The sequence below is a fragment of the Xyrauchen texanus genome, chromosome 10, assembly GCF_025860055.1.
Source record: "Xyrauchen texanus isolate HMW12.3.18 chromosome 10, RBS_HiC_50CHRs, whole genome shotgun sequence".
Classification (NCBI taxonomy): domain Eukaryota; kingdom Metazoa; phylum Chordata; class Actinopteri; order Cypriniformes; family Catostomidae; genus Xyrauchen; species Xyrauchen texanus.
In genome coordinates, this window is record NC_068285.1 from 20,824,145 (window position 1) to 20,843,721 (window position 19,577).

Consider the following 19,577-nt stretch of genomic DNA (forward strand, 5'->3'; position numbering starts at 1 on the left):
TTAACCTATTCATTTAAACTTAAATAGTAAACACTATTATAAGCTACTGTAATATAGATTCATATGTGGGCTGCATTGGAAGGAGTCTATGCAGTGGGAACTTGTAATTTGCTTTCTAGTCAAGAAAAGACTGGGATTTCAGCATTCATTTAGGCTGGACTGGACCACAAACCTTTTCGATTACAGGCCAGTAGCTCCCATTTTCACTGGCATTTCTTTTATTCAAATGCAAAAGGTCGTCAACTACTATACACCGATCAGCCACAACATTAAAACCACCTGCCTAATATTGTGTAGGTCCCCTTTGTGCCACCAAAAACAGCGCCAACCCGCATCTTAAATTATATTTTTCTCACCACAGTTGTACAGAGCGGTTATCTGAGTTACTGTAGACTTTGTCAGTTCGAACTAGTTTGCCCATTCTCTGTTGACCTCTCTCATCAACAAGGTTTTTCCGTCCATATAACTTGAATGGTGTTTTTGGCACCATTTGGAGTAAATTCTAGAGACTGTTGTGTGTGAAAATCCCAGGAGATCAGCAGTTACAGAAATACTCAAACCAGCCTGTCTGGCATCAACAATCATCCATGCGATTACATGCAGCAGTGTAGGGCATACAATCAAGCAGATATGGTTCAGGAGCTTTAGTTAATGTTCACATCAACCATCAGAATGGGTAAAAATGTGATCTCAGCGATTTGGAACGTGGCATGATTGTTAGTATCAGCCAGGCTATTCTGAGATGCGGGTTGGCGCTGTTTTGGTGGCACAAGGGGGACCTACACAATATTAGGTAGGTGGTTTTAATGTTGTGGCTGATCTGTTCATAAACTCCTGCTTAAAGAGACGAAGTGCCTTGTGGTGCAGCTTAATTTGCAGGAGCTGTAAATCAGACACTAACCCTGTTTTACACCTGGTCACACTTGGCTCAGTTTGCTGGCATGTGAACACATGCAGTCAACAGTGTTTCTCATGTCTGACTGTTTCGCATGAGGTTTCTCGTTTCTGCTGGCTCTTAAAAGTCATCATTACACCTGTAAAATCAAAGAAGAAAAAAGTTTGTCTCAAGCAAAGGATGAAAAATGTGTGTTCTGGAGCATCACAAGTATTTTTGTTTCCATAATTAATTAATGTTTTAGGGGATTTACTTGCATTTCTGGCTGATTCATTATACAATTCATTGACATGACATTTGATGAATCCAGATCCTGAATAAGCCATTCCCTTTTTATTATTATAATTTTTTTAATGAAATGCCAGAGGGTTGGCACCCGCACTTTGTAATTCCATGGTTGACTGGCATGCTGGTTTGTATTGTCTCCTCCCATTGATCAGGAGCTCACTCAGTCTGCCCTGCAGCCATGACGGTAGCATCAATCTCAGTGAGACCCAGCATAGCACATAGATTTTCTATACTGCATCATGTACACAGAGCAATTAAAGTTATCTGGCATGATACCACCAGGATGATCCATGTGTTTGCCAGTGATGAGCCTGAGAGACCACATTGTGCCCCTCAGATAACCAAAAACAAAAATAAATGGTTTAGAAAAACTAAATAATTATGTGCCTCATGAATTGATAGAAAGACCATGTCCTTGGGATGTTTTGTTTCTTTTTATGCTTGTTTGACCTCTGCTTTCTCTGAAATTGTATGCTGCAAACATGTCATGATTTGGTGTGTTGTCTGTGGACAGATGTTTGAGGATGTAATTAGCATGGTGTTTTAGTGGGAAGTGTGAACATTCTCTTCAAAATTGAGATTTTATGCAAGGTTTCTGCACCCTTGTAATCTAAGAAAGATCCCATGAGAAAAGTTTTCACACAACCAAGCAAAATCAAATGAAACATTTTTAGTGTTTTGAACGAAATGAGTGTCAGAAATAAACAGCCTGGTCTCATGGAAATTAAGTGACCATGGCAGCTACATTTTTGCAAACCCAAAATACGTGCCTTAATACATTTGGCTGCAGTGTCCCAGTGAAATATCCAGCGGGCGTCACCAGAAGCGAGTGAAATGGTGTCGTAAAAAAGTTTTTAAAGAGAATATTAGATGGTGGTTTTAATGAGTAAATCATATCTCCCAAACCTAACACTTTAACCTAAACCTAACCAATAGTGATCAAAAATCAAGTGAGAGGTAGACACAAAATAGACATCCTTATCTTCGATCCCCACGGCCACCACCATTGTGTCCTTGAGCAAGGCACTTAACTCCAGGTTGCTCCGGGGGATTGTCCCTGTAATAAGTGCACTATAAGTCTCTTTGGATAAAAGCATCTGCCAAATGCATAAATATAACCGATAGTGTCCATAATCAAAATGCGAAATTATAAGCATATTTTCTGAAGCAACCACATAATTTCGTGTTGCTTCTATAACTCGTCTCGTGTGTCAGCTTGCTTGCTTGACTGGTCTCAAACCATGTACATCCAAAGTCCAACACTCTTATGTTCAGGTGAGCTACCACGGATGCTAATCACATTAGGAAAAGTGTATAAATGTAGTTGAGTCTGTAATACAATCATTAAAATGCATCGTTTTTAAATTATGCATTACAGTGAAAGTGTTTCGATATCATAACATAGCACTGTGTGAGTAATAGTGTGAAAAATAAGTGTTAATAAAGTAATAATCAGTCGTTGCACTCGTGATTTGAGTAAAAGTGAATAAAACGCGTTGTTGTTGCGCCTCGTAAATGTAAAATTCAGTTTACAAAAATTTTGATACAGTTACGTTCATTCTATGAGACTAGGTGGAAATAAAGCAGCAGGAGACATGCTAATTATCTTTAAGGGAATGTTCTGGGTTCAATACAAGTTATGCTCAATTGACAGCATTTGTGGCACTATAAATTAAGTAAATTTGGCCAATCCATAAATGTTAAAATATTCACTGTTTCAAAAGCATAGCCACAAGATGTAAACAATATGCGTGTTAACATGATTTTAGTTTGATAAAATCCCTTACTAACTTTTTCTGTGTAAAGTTATATCCAATTTTACAACTTCGTTGCCTTGATGACATAACGCTGTGAACCATGTAATCCTGAAAAAATGACAATTAAACAACTTTAAAGCTCAAATAATGCACAAGTTTTAATAGAAGACTTATTTTAAATGCTTTTATAAAATTATAAACTTCATATTTTTGCCTTAAAACATAACAAAATTGGTCACATTTACTTTCATTGTAAGTGCTTCACTGTAACCTCGATATTTTGAGAGACAAGTCGAAATAGATTTTTGTGGTCATCAACATTATGCCACAAATGCTGTGGATTGAGTTTCAAAATGTTCCCAGAATATTCCTTTAATACAATTGTTGATGTAACGAAGTTGGGTTCAAATCTGCATTTTGGAAGCATTTCAAATAAACTGTAGTATTTGCATAAACAGAGCTATGAATACATATTTATTCATGTATGTTGCTAAATGTTAGTAGGTCATTGCACCATTTCCTAAACTTTGCATATTTTAGATTTGTCACCACTTTACAGTATTTTTTTTTACTTTATCCAGTGTTTTGTGACTGTGATGTGTCCATGATGAAATGAATGACAGAGAGAGACATTTGCACATTGACCACATTCTCATCCTTCACTCCTGTCAGTCTTCCACCTGAGGCTGTTTTTCTACTCATTATTAGCAAGGCGAATGGCCACATATCCAGATTAATCCTGCGTACTGATGCATGGGGTCTACAGAGAGGGCCATCCTGATTAATGCCCTTTAGAATTGTTTTTGGTAAATATTTATGGTTGAGATTGGAACATTCACTTAGGAAATAATTATAGTTTAACATATTGTGCCATTCATTAGAGGCATGCTGCAGGTTTCAGCTAATGATTAGCCGTTAATGAAAACACATACACAAACCACCAGGGAGGCTGTCAGCACCTTTAAAGGTGAAGAAATTTAGGACTCTCTGGAACACCTTGTTGAATATAACAGTAGGATTCACACAATTAGAATATATTTAATGTTGTAAAGCAGAGCAACTGTAGAAAATTCTTCCTGTTAAAAACTTCCTGTTTTTCTTCTCCAGTGTGCATATAAAATGGACACGTGGGAGAGAAATCTTGCATCCCACCTCGGTTCCCTAGGGGGTTCTTTTTGGTTGACTCTAATTGTTCCACATTGCATAATCCTTAATGGCCTCAGCAGGCACAGGGCTGCTAGGCCGGTAAAGGAATCCCAGTGCGCTCTTGTTTTGTCATCAGCCATGCAACTCCAACCAAGCCGACTTCTCTTCCTGCAGCTAAGCTCGTCATTATTATTACCCTGTCTTCGGTTACTCCAAAGAACAGTGGAGTTATTCTTTATCTTCTTTCCCAGCAGATGGAAAGAATGAAGAGGCATAGGAGAGGAGGGGGGAAAAGAAGATATGCCTTGCTATGCTCTAATGGCACATGCCTTGCTCTTGTTTATGTCGGCACCATAAACATCTGCGAGACAAATGTGCGTTCGCTTCAAAGCAGCACTGTTCGTTTTTTTTTTTCAGTTTCTCTTCTCTGAGAGTTTGAGGCATTTCTTTTACAGGGATAAAGTTATGCATACCAGTGGGAATTGACAAACAGCACAAGCAGAGTCGAGTTCAGAGGGAAGCAACAGTGGCAGACCAGCACAGCACACCAGTTGAATCGCTCTGTGCTGAAAGTTGTGCTGCCAAAGTAGTGCTTCAGCCCTGTTACTGTAGACAGTAAGGAGCCTCAAGGGTGCAAAGCCATGACCCAAAGCCCTCCTTATGTGAACACACAGGCTTGTGGGGAAAAAAAATCCTAAGCTTACTCCACCGTTTAAAGGGCACCCCTTTCATTCCCTTTCTCACTTTTCTTGCTCTTTATTAGCTTAGCAAATGGAAAGTTCCTTTGGAGGATTCTGGTTTAAGCACAGCGATTGAAATGGAGGGGGGCAGTTTTAACTGCTCTGCTCTTTGTGTTTACAACATCTGAGCCTGGTAAGATGTTTGTGCCAAAGGGAATGTGTGAAATCCCTTGTTTTATAAGGCTCGGTGCTCTTCGCTACGTCTCTTTTAATGGAAGAAGCTTTAAGAAAGTGAAGAGGCTCCTAACTGTGTGAGCTGATGAGTGTAGAAGCCATCTTGTTCAGTGTAAATGTAAAAACCAGTGTGAGATATAGACACCATCTGTGTGCAGCAGGGTGCATTGCTCACCCATTCTCATAGCTTTATGTTGTGCAAGGTTGTAAATGCTCAGATTCTTTGAAAAATTAACAATCACTTACATGACATTAGCCAGAGTTCATCTCAATCAATTGCCACTGAGACATTTTGTTGGCATAATGTGTAAATTCTGCTCTTTTGCTTTATTTATTTTTGTGTTAGTGATTTACAGGGTGGGCTTATGCTTATTGCTGCAGTTTTTTTTTTTTTTAAATTAACATGCCATGTTTCTTTGTTCTTTGGTTTAGGAACTGCCCATAAAGTAGGGCTGGATGATAAAATGATCTCAATGTTTATCGTGATAAAAAAATCCATGATGTCAATGATAAGCTTTTGAGGAATTTTCAATATTTAGCCTATGTTCTATATGTAGATGATCGGGTGCGTGTCCCTAAAAACACAAGCAGTTTGCTTTCTTAGGCTACATTTCCACTAGCGTGGAAGAAATATGCTCAAAGGTGCTCACAACTCTAGGAAACAGCTTGCTCTACACCGCTGTCAAACCTACAATCCACCTTGCGAGTGTGGCACTCAACTTCTGTAGGGCCAAACTGTATGAACTTGCTAACGTTAGGTGCCTTGCATTAGACCTGTATTGATTCCATCCACACTGAAGACTTCATGACGACGGTTGTGCAACTCTCATCGTCTCTAGTGAGCAGTGCAACAAAACAACAATGCTGTGTACACAATCTCTGATCTTTCTGTGCTGTAAATTGAATATTTTTTTATATGTAGCTTTATTAATCAGCATGTTATGAGCCTTTAGCAATAAACATGTAGATTCCTGTTCTAATTTTGTGAATATTAATCAGATGTCATCATCTCAGGCATGGATGACAAGGAAAGACAAAACAATTACTAGTTGGTAGCTTAGTCTTTCTCACTTTAATGAAAATATAAAGACTTCTTACATTCAGACTTTTACATTGTCTACATTTTCTCTCAGGGGATACACCTGAACCATCCTTCCAAAGTCACAAGTGTTTCTATGCCCCCATACTTGATTCTCTAAATTTAAAGAAATATAAATATATATCATTTGGATGTAAAAAAATATTCAAACAATATTGGACAGTTATGCTTCAAAACGAACAGATTATCTTTTAACTAAGGCTGTCTATTTAACGCGTTAATTCAGTGCGATTTTTTTTTAATTAAAAGTAATGCATTAAAAAATTAATGCATTTAATCGCAATGAACCCGGATTGTAATACAGAAGATTCCTGAGAAATGCAAGCTTGTAGTACCACATGTGTACTCCAGAGGGCAGTAATTGAAATTTCAGCTGTGTGGCAACGCACAGTTTATACACTGAAGAAAACAACCTTCAGCAGACACACAACACATACATGCATTACATTCTTGCGTTCAAAACACTTGATGGAGCGCAAATTTGAACTAAGGGATCTCAAGATATGTTCTAAGTATTAAATTATATTTAACTTGACATTTTATGTTTATGATGCAACGCACCCGAGACGCGACACAAGCATGTCTGACGCTTGTTGAAATTGAACAATTAAACAAGCCCTCATAATAATTCTCGAACTGATTGACAAATTAACTTGTGAAATGGATTGCTGTGAACTGTATGCCAATGATTGGCTTATGTTCAATAATATGGTAGTAAACAATACATTATATTCTAAAGCCGTTTTTGTATTGTCTAATCAATGATTAACTCTTCTGCCACAAGAATGTAATGTATTTTAATTATCTGAATTTATATATATATATATATATGTCAGCAGGTTTCATCATGCTTTAATGAATATGTAAATGTGAAATACCTGTAAACTAAATCCAATTTGCATTAAATGCATCTGCTAATGCTTGTTCATGTGATGAATGTATCTGATTAAAATGAACACTAATAATTAAAAAATCCTTTTTTGAAAATAGCTGTAAAAATTAACCATAGCTTGAGTGTCTTAGACTGATATTTTCTCAGCATGTATTCAAGCATTTCTTTAATTTTCACATGCACCCCATACAGTGACAATCTGACGTGTGGTTGTTATGGGAACTATGTCAAAAGCTGCACTTAAAAAGCAGAGTATTTTACACAAATTTTGATTGCTTCAGTGCATGTGGCCTTGCAATGATTAATTTAAGAGGTGACGTTTAATAGACTCGATTAAGAACTTGACTTGCCATGGCAGATTCTGAATACTGAACACCCTCCCCCTGCTGTTCTCAAACATCGATTGCACACTGATACTGGTGGCACCATATCCAATATCTTTTAACTGTGTCCACCTAATCAAACCTTGAGTAGGTCCGTTGCCTAGAAAGGGATTGCGGCTGAGAGACAAGTGTCCCAGTTGGAGATTTGGTTGATCTTTAATCGTTGTTGTTCAGAAAGCAAACTGACCCTGTGGGAGTTTTGATATGCTCAGACGCATTAATTCGACAGCTCCACACATTGCCGTTAATCTGGCCTAATGCACTCCGTTTATACCCATTTGTGTGCTATAAATGGCACACTGATCTCCTTTCTCGTCAAGTAGTCTTCTGTTACTCTCTTTAAATGAGAACAGGGTGAATTCATAAAAGCCTGTCAAATGAGTGTGTTGTCATTGTTCGCTCAAATGAAATTGACACGTTCAGCCCTGCACCGCCCCAGTCTAATTTTCAACAGTACAAAACTGTAGAAAAATGGTGGTGCTCTGGCCAAGCCCACCTACTGAGGCAGATCACATATAATCATGTAATCAAAAGAGCTGTGTATGAGTGGTATTTAGGCTAATGTTCACCATCCATCAAATTCAGGATATCTTGCATGCTCTGGCCTCAGCATCCTTTGCTATTGCATATTGGCCCCATAGGATTTTAAACACAGATTTCTGGCTCTGTGAACTTCCTTTAGTTGTACTCTGCATCTGTTCCTGCTTTGTATCACCTTCTTAGCTATTCTTCAAAGTCCTACAGTAAATGTTGTTGTTTTTTTCTCCGCTTTTCATGCTGCACTGACAATATAAATCAGATTTGAAACATTTCTATATAGCCGGGGCCCCATTCAATTGAAAAACTTAGTAAGTTTACATGCACGGTTGTTATTGATCTAAAGCAGGTTTTTGCGTAGTCGAGCTTAGGGATGTAACTGTGTCATGATTTCATGGTCTATGTTTTTAAAAAGAGATTGTTTGTACACCGTTGACATTTATAATTCACGGTATTGCATTCACGGCAAAATCCAAGTAAATGAATTAAAGTTTCCATTGCAAATATCAGTTAGATTAAGAGAGAATTGACAAAATTTACACAGCATCAACTTGATCAAATTATTCTCTAAATTGCAACATACGTATGTCTCCTGTTTCACTCAACCATCACTTCATTTTAAAAGCCAGACTGCATGGCAGGGAGAGAGCAGTGCACTAAAATGTAAAATCCTGAAACTTTACTTCCCCTCGCCAAGCAGCTGAAGTCTGCAGCGTGGGAATATTTTGTTTATTTAAAAGACCCACAAGGCACCATCAATGTTGATGGTTACCCAATTTGTTAACTTTGTTGAAAACAAGTGTTGGCTCAGGCAGGGAACTGTACAGGAAATGACTACCTGTATTTTCCAGAATATAAGTTGCGTCTATTTTTATCATCTGAAAGGCCCTGCGACTTAAAGTCCGAAGCAACTTACGGTATATACATAATTTATACATAATTAACGTTGGCCGTTAAAATGTACTCACACCAAAACATGTAAGCTTACACTCAAGTACTTTATACAACCAGTTTACATATTCTGTCCAGCCTGGTCTCATGACATTTATGTGAGCATTGCAACGTTTTTGCAATACTGAAATTATTTGCTTCATTACACGTTTGGTTGCCATTTTAAAGTCGAATGTCCAAACATTTCATGAAATGAGGATGTAACAAGTTTTTAAGGTGATTTTTAGATTGAGGTTTTAATAAGTAAAAAGTACCCTAAACCTAACCAATACAGGGTTTTTCCTGGCTCAAAATGAGGTGGCGGTGGTAACATACTGATCAAAAAAGTGACGTTAAGAACACGTAAACATTAGCTTTGCATTAATACACTCCTAATGACCTGGCAACTGAATAATATTGTTAATTTTATCATCTGTTTTTTTATTTAGTCTTAGTCCTGTGTCAAATGTCATTTTTAGTTTTTATCATATTTAGTCAACCTTATCCTATTTATTTTTTTTTGTCAAGTTTTAGTTGACAAAGTCTGGGCTTTTTAATGTAGTCAATGAAAACTGTTGACATTTTTTAGCCATGAGAGTATTATTGATATGCATTTGTCAATCTTGTCTATCCAAAACCATTATACACACACACACACACACACATATTTTATTGTTGTTGTCATTTTAGTGTTATTTTTCACATAAGATTGATATCATCAATGATGCAACATGTTGTGAGCTGAACACAGTGGGGGTGAGAGACGAGCGTCTCCGTGTTAGAGTGTGCATCAGCCGGCAGAACTTTAAATCTCTCCCGTCTCGACTCCCGCTCAGATTGGGTCTCTTTTGCGACTGGTTGAAGAGGCTCTGACTGCACCGAGAATGACAGTTTTGGAGTTTGTGTTTCTTTACCTGGCACGCTCCCATATTATATTAACTTTAATTAAGGATGAAATAAAGATATATCGGCAAGCTGTGATCTGTGTTTCTATCAGACAATCGAGCTGCAGCGCTCCTCTCGTCTCATGTATCATTATAGTTTAATATTATCTCAAGTTATGTTAAATGACATCAAGCGACTATTCGACAACATAATTTATTAATATTATTGCTGAGATTTGCAGTTACAAATGACAATGCACCGAGTGCAACGTTTGTTAGTGTTTTCCATAAAGACACCCACGAAATTTGATGGAGTGTCTGGAAAGATGAATGAGATTTTAACAAATCAGACATCCTTACCCTTAACCAACACCTGCAAATTCGAAATAAATGAAGAAAACACACAATAACTGAAGAATTAGCGGAGATGAGTTATAGAGTGAAAAATACGTTTTTATAAAATCAAAATCAGCAATTGTACTCATGATTTGTGTGACAATAGTTAAACCACAGTTGTTGTAGTGCCTCTTTTGTTCATTTCACCAGAAAACTGCAGCAAATTGTAGAAAGCAACACATAGAAGTCAGTTTGCAAAAATGTATAGAGTAACGTTCATTCTATGAGACAAGGTTGATTCTGTCCAGCATAACATTATTTTTATAACAAACTCTAAGTTTCATCTTACTCATAGTAAGAACATTCTGTCAGACGGATAATTAATGCACAGCAAAGAGGTTTGCAAACATAAGAAATATCCACAGATAGATATTTATAGACAAGCTAACATTAAAGAATGAATAGAATTCAACAGGCTATTTGTTTTTCTCACAAACTAAAAGCTGCTTATTTGTCTACACATAGAGTTACAAAGCATAGAGATGAGTATTTCCTGAGGTAATCTTTATCCAATCTTGATAACAGAATGTGTCGCACATGTTGGGCAGATGAAGGGAAGTTGGGACTCAGGCGACATTATTTCAGGAAAATTCATTATACCATAATTAAATATTAAACTGCTATTAATGTAGCAAGGCATCTTAATACAGTCTTACCATAACACCGCTGTATTATTTGTGAAGGTTATCATCCCTTGAACTTTTCATACCATTACACCCCTCTGCATCCTTGATCTGTCTGCCCAAGGAGACATTATATTACACAATGCGTTTTTTGTTTTGTTTTTGAGTTATATGCCACAGTGAACAAAGCTATCTATGGGCCGATTAACGTGTATACATGCTGGACGAAGCTGAGCTACACTTGCGTTATTGAAGTAATGTTACTTCAATGCAACGTACTAATTAAATTTATTCTGGACGATAGCATTTACATGAAATTTAAAAATGTTAATCATTGTTTTAGTCCATCTGAAATCAAACTTTAAAAGTGCATGTAAACGTACTGGCTGAGAAAACCTGAACAATTCTTGTTGAATTACAAGGGATAATTAATTTAATGTTTACTCTTTGTTATGCATTAATAATGAAGCGGACTGAGACACCATTTGGGGAACTCTTGATGTTTCCTCTTTGGTGTGGCTTGGATAGCCACTAGACAAGTGCTAATTCAGCACACTGCTTTCCGCGCCTGTTACCAATTAGCCTGACAAACATCAGATCGCTGGTTGTTTGATGTACAAACTAACATTAGCTATCAATTACGACTCAGTGTTTCCATACAACAATCAAATCGAGTCTTATCTGTAAACATTAGATCCGGATCCCCAGTCAGTGTGGCTCTTGGTGCTGTTTTGAAGGCAGGTTAGCCATATGGTATCAGTAAAGTTGAAGGGGGCTTTCAATGGTTCTGGGACTGAAAAAAGGAGACTTGCAACTTTCCTAAACCACACGCATTCCTTTAGAATTACAACAGAGAGTAAAAAGAGCAGGGCTGAACAGTGTGTGTGAGGCTTGGCAGAGATTTGAATCTTGTTTTTTTGTGATACAGTTTGTCAACAATCTTAAATGCAGTGTTTGCTGAGGCAGAAGGAAAATGCCTCTCTTTTGCCATCTACAAAATTTTGCTACAAATATTGTTAGCATTATAATTTGAGTGAAATGTTGCATTTTGGATTCAATTAATATCAGAATTTCTAAATATTTGTTGGGTTCTCCTTTTGGTTTAATGACAGCACTTATGGACTCCAGAAGTTTGTGCAAAATCTCATGATTTAAGAATTTTTCAAAGAGCATATGTTGTGCTTTAATGGAAGGGAGTTAATATTATCAGTCACAAATATGCTGACTTTTGATTAGTGACATAGAAATAATGCAGACACTTATAGAATCTAATTTTGTCATAACTTTTTTTTTTCCTGGTTCAGATGAAATAAAAAACACAGATTTTCAATGTGGTTTTAGACATTTCGTCCCCAATGTGTATATTGCAAGAAGCCTTTTGAAAACTGAATTTTTAACATTTCTCAAACATTTATTTTGCTCTTTTCATTGTGCATCATTAAAAATTTGTAGTATGATTTAGTTGCAGTTTGTAGTTTTTTGTTACTTTGTTTTTAATTAGGCTAACCAAATACAGGGCTCGACATTAATGCTAGTCCGCTTGTCCAGATCAAGTGGAATTTTGAGCGGGCAAGTTAAAGAGAATTTTACTTGCCCGACCGGACAAGAAGCCTGCTTAAAATCTCCATAACGAATGCTAGCTCAGTAGCGCTGGATTGCGGGGATTGAGCACAATTTTAATAATTCCTGCATGTTTCACTTTCAAAATGCAGGGTATTCCCTCTATCACGTAGGCCTCTCTCCCTCTCGCCTTCACTCATGGTGCAGCATTCAGCAGCTTTTGAGTGTGTGCAGTGGGGAAGTGCATAATTACAGAATTTTAGATTGGAGAAATCATAAGGATTCATATGACTTTTCTAAATTTGGCTAGTTCATATGATATCGTTCGACTGCACTCGTATGAATTCGTACGACTTTTGCTTCAGCCATTGACATCGCTGGGCATCGTTTCCATCTAATACCGTAATTTCCGGACTATAAGTCGCAACTTTTTTCCCACGCCTTGAACCTCGCGGCTTATACAGTGACGCGGCTAATATATGGATTTTTCCCGCTTTCAAATTTTATAAAAAAAAAAAAAAAAAACATTCTGTGACGTGCTCAGTTTTTTGGCGGCGTGAAGCTTTCATTAGACCAATGAAATTGCCGAACGGGTTAAGGTCAAAACAACTTTTTTTGTTTACTTTTTAGATTAAATCGAGCGCGCTCAAACTTCCCATCATTCTGATAACGGTAGTAATTTTGTCACCCTCACCATGGCAAAGACATGGAGAAACGCATATGATGCTGCTTTCAAGTTGAAGGCGATTGATCTGGCTGCTGCACGGGAGCTTGGTCTTAATGAGTTGATGATAAGACGTTGGAAACAGCAGCGTGAGGAATTGACTCAGTGCAAAAAGACAACTAAATCTGAGGCTATACTCCGACACCGAAGGAGATGACTTCAGTGGTTTCAGTGCACAGAACGAGGAAGATAGTGACCAATGACTTTCTTGGTAGGCTACTGTTTACTGCAAATGTTTTATTACAAGCCGTGTGTGGCAGCGGGGGCGTGGTCAAGCTCCCGTCCGGGAGAGAAAAGCGGTAAGGGCGCTTACACCTGCGCTAAATTATGTCTAACACCGGTGTCTAATTTCAAGTGCCCTGCTTCACGTGTCCTTCTTGGGAAAACTGTCACACGGGCACCAGTGTGACAGTTTTCAGCAGGGCACTTGACGTTCCAGGTAAGGCTTTTAATGGCCACAGCAATGTTTACAATCAATTTTATAAAATTTCTCAATTCTTCTATGCGCCAACACTAGACTGACGTGTGTCACTCTCTCAGCTCTGTGGCTGCTGCCTTTTTATGCCGCTCTCCCCATGCTTACTGAAATTAGACACCGGTGTTAGACATAATTTAGCTCAGGTGTAAGCGCCCTTACCGCTTTTCTCTCCCGGACGGGCGCTTGACCACGCCCCTGCTGCCACACCGTGTTTCATTAAAGCCTGAGTAAAGTTCATTTGTTTCAATGTACCGGTAGGCACCTGCGGCTTATAGACAGGTGCGGCTTATTTATGTTCAAAATAATATTTTATTTAAAAATCAGTGGGTGCGGCTTATATTCAGGTGCGCTCAATAGTCCGGAAATTACGGTACACGACAATTACTTGCTGCTTTCACACACAACAGCTTCCTATCATGTTTACACACTACTGATCGGTTAGGTTTGGATAAGGAGTTTGGGGTATCATATTAATAAGCATGTCCTTAATGCCTCGTGCGCAAAACTCACGCTTACTTCTTTTGCGTGCATTTGCACGTGATGAAATCGTACAAATTCATGTGAACGAACTCGTACGAAATCATATGAAATAGCCAACTTGTAAAATATGTATGGATTGTTAGATTTTACATATATATATATATATATATATATATATATACAGGTATAAACCTGTTAATTGACATGCGACTGGTGTTGTGCCATGTCTCTATAAGCGAGCGATGCGATAAAACTCTTACCCCCAAGAAAAAGTTACCATTTGTTAACATTAGTTAACTACATCAGTTAACATGAACTAACAATAAATACCACTTTAATATAATTTATTAACCTTGGTTAATGTTAATTCCAAAATTTTAATAATTTTTAATATAAGTTTTTTTTTTAAATAAAAAGTTGTATTTGTTAACATTTGTTCATGCACTATGAACTAACAATAAACCATTTTTTTAGTAACTAACATTAACTAAGATTGATAAATGTTGTAAAATATTGTTCATTGTTATTTCATGATAGCTAACGCATTATCTTATGTTAATGAATGGAACCTTATTGTAAAGTGTTACCAAAAATTCTGTCATTATTACTCATCTTTATGTTGTTCCAAACCTGTCTGACTTTCTATCTTCCGTGGATCTCAAAAGGAGATGTTAGGGAGAATGTTAGTTTCGGTCTCAATTCACTTTAATTGAATGGATAAAGGATGCAGTGACAGTTAGGGCTGCAATTTACGATTATTTTGATAATCGTTTAATCTAATTATTATTAGAACGATTATTTGACTCTTCTGCGATTATTGCAATGATTAATCATTAGCTCTTAACAGATTATTCAGCTTTTGCCCCAGCTTAAAAAGGATGTATTAAATGTGTTTACTAACAATAAAGTGGACAAAATCATTTGTCCATGATATATTTGTCCATGATAAATTTGTCCATGATATATTTAAAAATACCTCTAAATGACATTCACTGAATTAAAGGGTAAAAATTCTTTAAGTTTAATTCACTAAAGAAATTCACTGCTAAATATCCTATTGTTATCATGTCTTTTTGACTTGTTTTCCATATAAAATAGTCTAAAATCCTTAAAGATGCCCTATTATGCTTTTTGAGATTTTATCTTCTCTTTAGTGTGTAATATAACTGCATGTAAAATGTCTGCAAAGTTTCAAAGCACAAACTCCACGCAAAAGGGGACGGGGGGTTGGAGTGGGCGGAACGACTAGCCCCTCCCTCTCGTCATTGTTGCCCCGCCTCTGAGGGCTGTCCTTCAGCAAGTCTCACGACCGGAGTGGCCAGGAGAGAGAAGAGGTGCATAATTAATAAGCTAACTTGCTATGTAATGTTATTGTTTTGGCAAGGGTTTACCGTTCAGCTGTGGGCCAGTTTTTACCTAAAACTGTGTAACAAAATGGTCAATCTCAAGAGTCTTATATAATTATATAATTATTACAAGCTGCTCACTAACCAGGAGGAAGCTCTCTGTTCTCTGTTCATATCTCGGGTGAAAAACCTTCGGCTACACTCATTCCAGCAAAAGATGACTAACTTAGATGCACTATCAAAGTCTTTTACTTGAAGCTTTGTTAGGTTCACAATAATCAACAGTGCACTTTTAAGAAAGCTACGTAATTAAAACCTACCACTGTGAAACGTCCTGCTCAAGTCATGCTTGCGACGGTGGTTTGGGTCGGTCAGCTTGTTCTTCCAAACTTTCATTATCGGACTCGGACTGCGTACAGCAAAAAAACTGATGCCACCATTACCATAGTTACAATAGTGTTTACAGCTGTTAAGGAAGCCTGAAACTCAGTTATAGCAAGGGGCATTACATTTCTGACACAGCTTCTACAAGGTTGACCAGTCATAACAGACTAGGCCAGCTGACCAATCAGAGCAGGGGGTTTGGTTTAAAGAGACTGGATGAAAATGTATGTTGTTTTAAAGGAGTTTTAGATATTTGGTTAGGAAAACAAGCCAAAACAAAAACAAATCAAAAATGTGTTTTGTTGCAGTGTATAATGGGGTGAAGACGTCCTCTCTCACCTTTCTGTTCACGTCAATCCATCTTTAACTCACAAAAAACAAACTCTCTCTTATTAATAAAGCTGCGTATTGCCAATTTTCTTCACGATAATAAATGCACAGTGACATATTATAATTCAATAAGTCGTGAGCCATCACGTTATAATCTTGCTGCAGCAAGTGCACATGAGGAACAAGAGTCCCCGCGACAGTGTTTGCCTCAGCTGGGTGCAGTTTCAATCTCTCCCCCTTAAATAGGGACATTCACGCAACTCATAGAAGAGGCGCTGAACGCACAGGGAAATTACGGTTTCGGAGGTTGTAGTTATTTACATGATCTGCTTCCATATTATTTGAAATTTAATAAACCTATAACGCATTATATATAACTGCATTAAAGATGTAACGTCAGGGTTTCCTTTAAAGGCGCTCGACGTGCATGTTTTGCTTCAGCGGAGTGGCAGCTCCAGCTCCACTTATTCCACAACTAGAGTACTTCTGTATTTTTGTATTTTTGCATTATAATTCCCTCATACTTTGCGATCAACATCATCTGAAGCTGTTTGGAAAGTTTAGAGTGCATCTGGACTGTGAGCTGTGTAATTCGTCCTCTCCTCATTCAGGCACGAATTGCAGTGCTGCCCTCGTGTGTCATTATTAGAGTTTAATGTGATCTCATGTTACGTTAAATGAGATCAAACGAAAACATTTTGTTGAAAATGATTTATTGTCTACATTGTCAATAACGTTGACTAATCGTTTCAGCCGTAGTGACATTAAATAGTGACTGAGTAACATTCTGCCAAAAATCTAATTTTGTGTTCCTCAGAAGAGAGAAATTCATACAGGCTTGAGGGTGAGTAATAATTGACTGTCTTTCTGCAGTGTGTTCTTAATTCCTATCAGGTGTAAATGATGACGACGCAGGCATTTCTTTTTTTATTTCTTACTTCCTTTTGTTTTTGTCTCCGAACAAGTAACCTTTTTACTCTGAAAAGTGAATGACCAATTTACTTGTCCGAAGGACAAGCAGTTGACCATGCGTAATGTCGAGCCCTGCCAAAGAGCCTCTCGTCTGTTATCCTGTTTTACATTTGTCTTTACATTATCATTATTACATTATTACATTTCTTGAACATATGGTTTAGCACAGCAATGTTGTCAAAATCATTGTCAGTGCATCAGGATTGAAGCACTTGAATATAGGTTTGTTTGTTGACTCTTTAGCATGTGGCCTGATTTACCTAGTGAACCCTGGCAATCTAACTAATCTCTTGCATGTGCCACTATAACCTTGATGCCACGACAAACTTCTAATCCCTAATGCAACTTTGCTTCTGTGTGAAAGAGCAACTCACAGTTTTATCTACTGCACGACAGTTCCCTTACGCTTTAAAAAAGTGCCCGCACTTTATGGTAATATCAAAATCCTTTGGTTTGTGATCAGAACACTGCTTCTCTTTGTTGATTGTGTAGGTGAAGTGAAACCTAATAGATGCTGTTCCTGGAACAGAGTTGTGGCTCTCTTTAGAACAGAGGCAGATTAGGTTGGGCTACTTCATGTGAAGGTGCTACTGTTCCCAGAACAGAAATTGTAGGTTGTAATAAGAATGTGTGCTCCAGTTTGTGGATTAGCCACACATAATGGGATCAGAGATCACCACCTGCAGCTTTCTGCCGTGGTCTGGATCCCTCTTTGACTTTATTAGTAAGTGCCACAGTGCTACACCTTTTCGCTCCACTAAAAAAGCATGCATGCACCAGACTGGTGCGCCAGACAGCTTGAACAAAAAAATTTTTTTTTACGCAGCTATATGTTTATTTCTATCTAAATAATTTGCAGTTGGAAAGAGTTTTCTTAGAAAGCCAACCATTCACTTTTAATAACTTTTTTTTTTTGCTGTCTTAAGTCCTCTTTTCCCTGCCCTTTCCACCTCTCTCTTCACCTAACTTGGGTCTTTTGGGGATTTTTGAGTCTTTGTGACCGGCTTTGCCCATCCCCCTCTTCCTAAATGCCATGGCCTCCTGACTCCCTTTAGCAAAATCCTCTTAAGGGAAAGGTTGGAGGGGAATTCAATTGTGACAGAGTGAGGATTGAAGCAGATCAGCCACTGAGCATCGAAATCACCTCCAGCTTTTATCTCTGCAGATAAGGCCCCATTTGCAGTGCCGAGTGATGAACAACTGGCAGGTCATAATTTTTGATGCCTATGCAACCGGAAGGCCAAAACAATTGTCAGCACAATCTTTCTGGAAAAAGTCTATCAGTTTTCCTGTGCTTATAGGACTAGCTAAACCTCAAAGGATTCTTCACTAAAATAAAAGTTTTGTTATTATTTACTAAACCTCAGGTTGTTCCAAACCCATATCAATTTCTTACTTTCTTTTTTGTGGAACACTTAAGGGAATTATTTATATCAGGATGTCCAAGTGGTTCTTTTCCATACAATGAAAGTGAATGGTGACATCAGCTGTCAAGCAATGACTTTTAGTTTGTTGCTCACACAATGCTATCAAATGGTGTCATATGGACTACTTTTAAGATGCTTTTATGGTACTTTTGTAATTTTTTGGAGCTTAACTGCTAGGCCTATTGTGATTATTAAATAATCGTCTGATAGTGGTGTGGCTGGGTGAACAAATGACAGACACAGTGGGTGTGGCATCAAGCCTCAGATATGCAATTATTAAAAACAATATTAAATATAAAATGTCCAAAAAGGGGGAATAAATGGTGTCCAGGGTGAATGGTGATCAAAATAAAGGGGAATCTGGCATCCTCATGGTGAAATGGGGGTCCGTTTTAGGTTGGGGAAGTGTTCATGTAATGGCCCAAGCGTAAGCAGGATCCCATGGCCGCATGCGCTCCCCTCCTTAGTCCGAGTCATGTTGGGAGGCAGCGTCCTTGGCGGCCCGTGTTAGGGGAGGGGCCCCGGCTTCTAGCATGTCGGCCGCTAAGTGTGCTGACCTCCTCGGCATTGCATCTAATTCGTGCTGTGGGTCCAAGGAGCGGGTCCACCGATGCATTTAATGTGGCCAAACCCTGACTGCTCTGCTCCTGGGCCTACGAGGATGCTAGTGTGTGCACACATGGAGAATAGAAGCCGACTTCCTGAGAAGAGGCATGCTGTATGTTTTATTGGCAGAAGTGATGAGGCAAAACACACAATCAGTTGTGGCTCTGTTCCCGCTGCCCAAATGAAGCTTATTAATTATGCACCTCTTCTCTCTCCTGCCCACTCCGGTCATGAGCCTGACTGAAGGACGGCCCTTAGAGGTGGGGCAACAATGACGAGAGGGAGGGGCAGGTAATTCCGCCACATCCACCCCCCTTCCCCAACTGTCGCTCTGTCAGCACCTACGCCCATGCTCCTTTCCGGACACAAATCCCAGAGCCGGAGGTGCACCCTCCTCTCTGCCCACACGGGAATGCTACTTCCTCAACCAGGCCCTACGGTCAGAGTGTGCATATGGGGGATACCTCTCCGGGTCAGCTATCCCTCTCGCTCGCACCCGGGTGGAAACAGAGAAAACACAAATTAA

The 19,577-nt window shown here is 38.5% G+C and overlaps 1 protein-coding gene across 1 annotated transcript in view; it reads left to right on the forward strand.

The window, feature by feature from the left end:
• Positions 1–19,577, forward strand: part of LOC127650544 (syndecan-2-A-like) — a 45,758-nt gene that overhangs the window by 1,037 nt on the left and 25,144 nt on the right. The window lies entirely within an intron of this gene.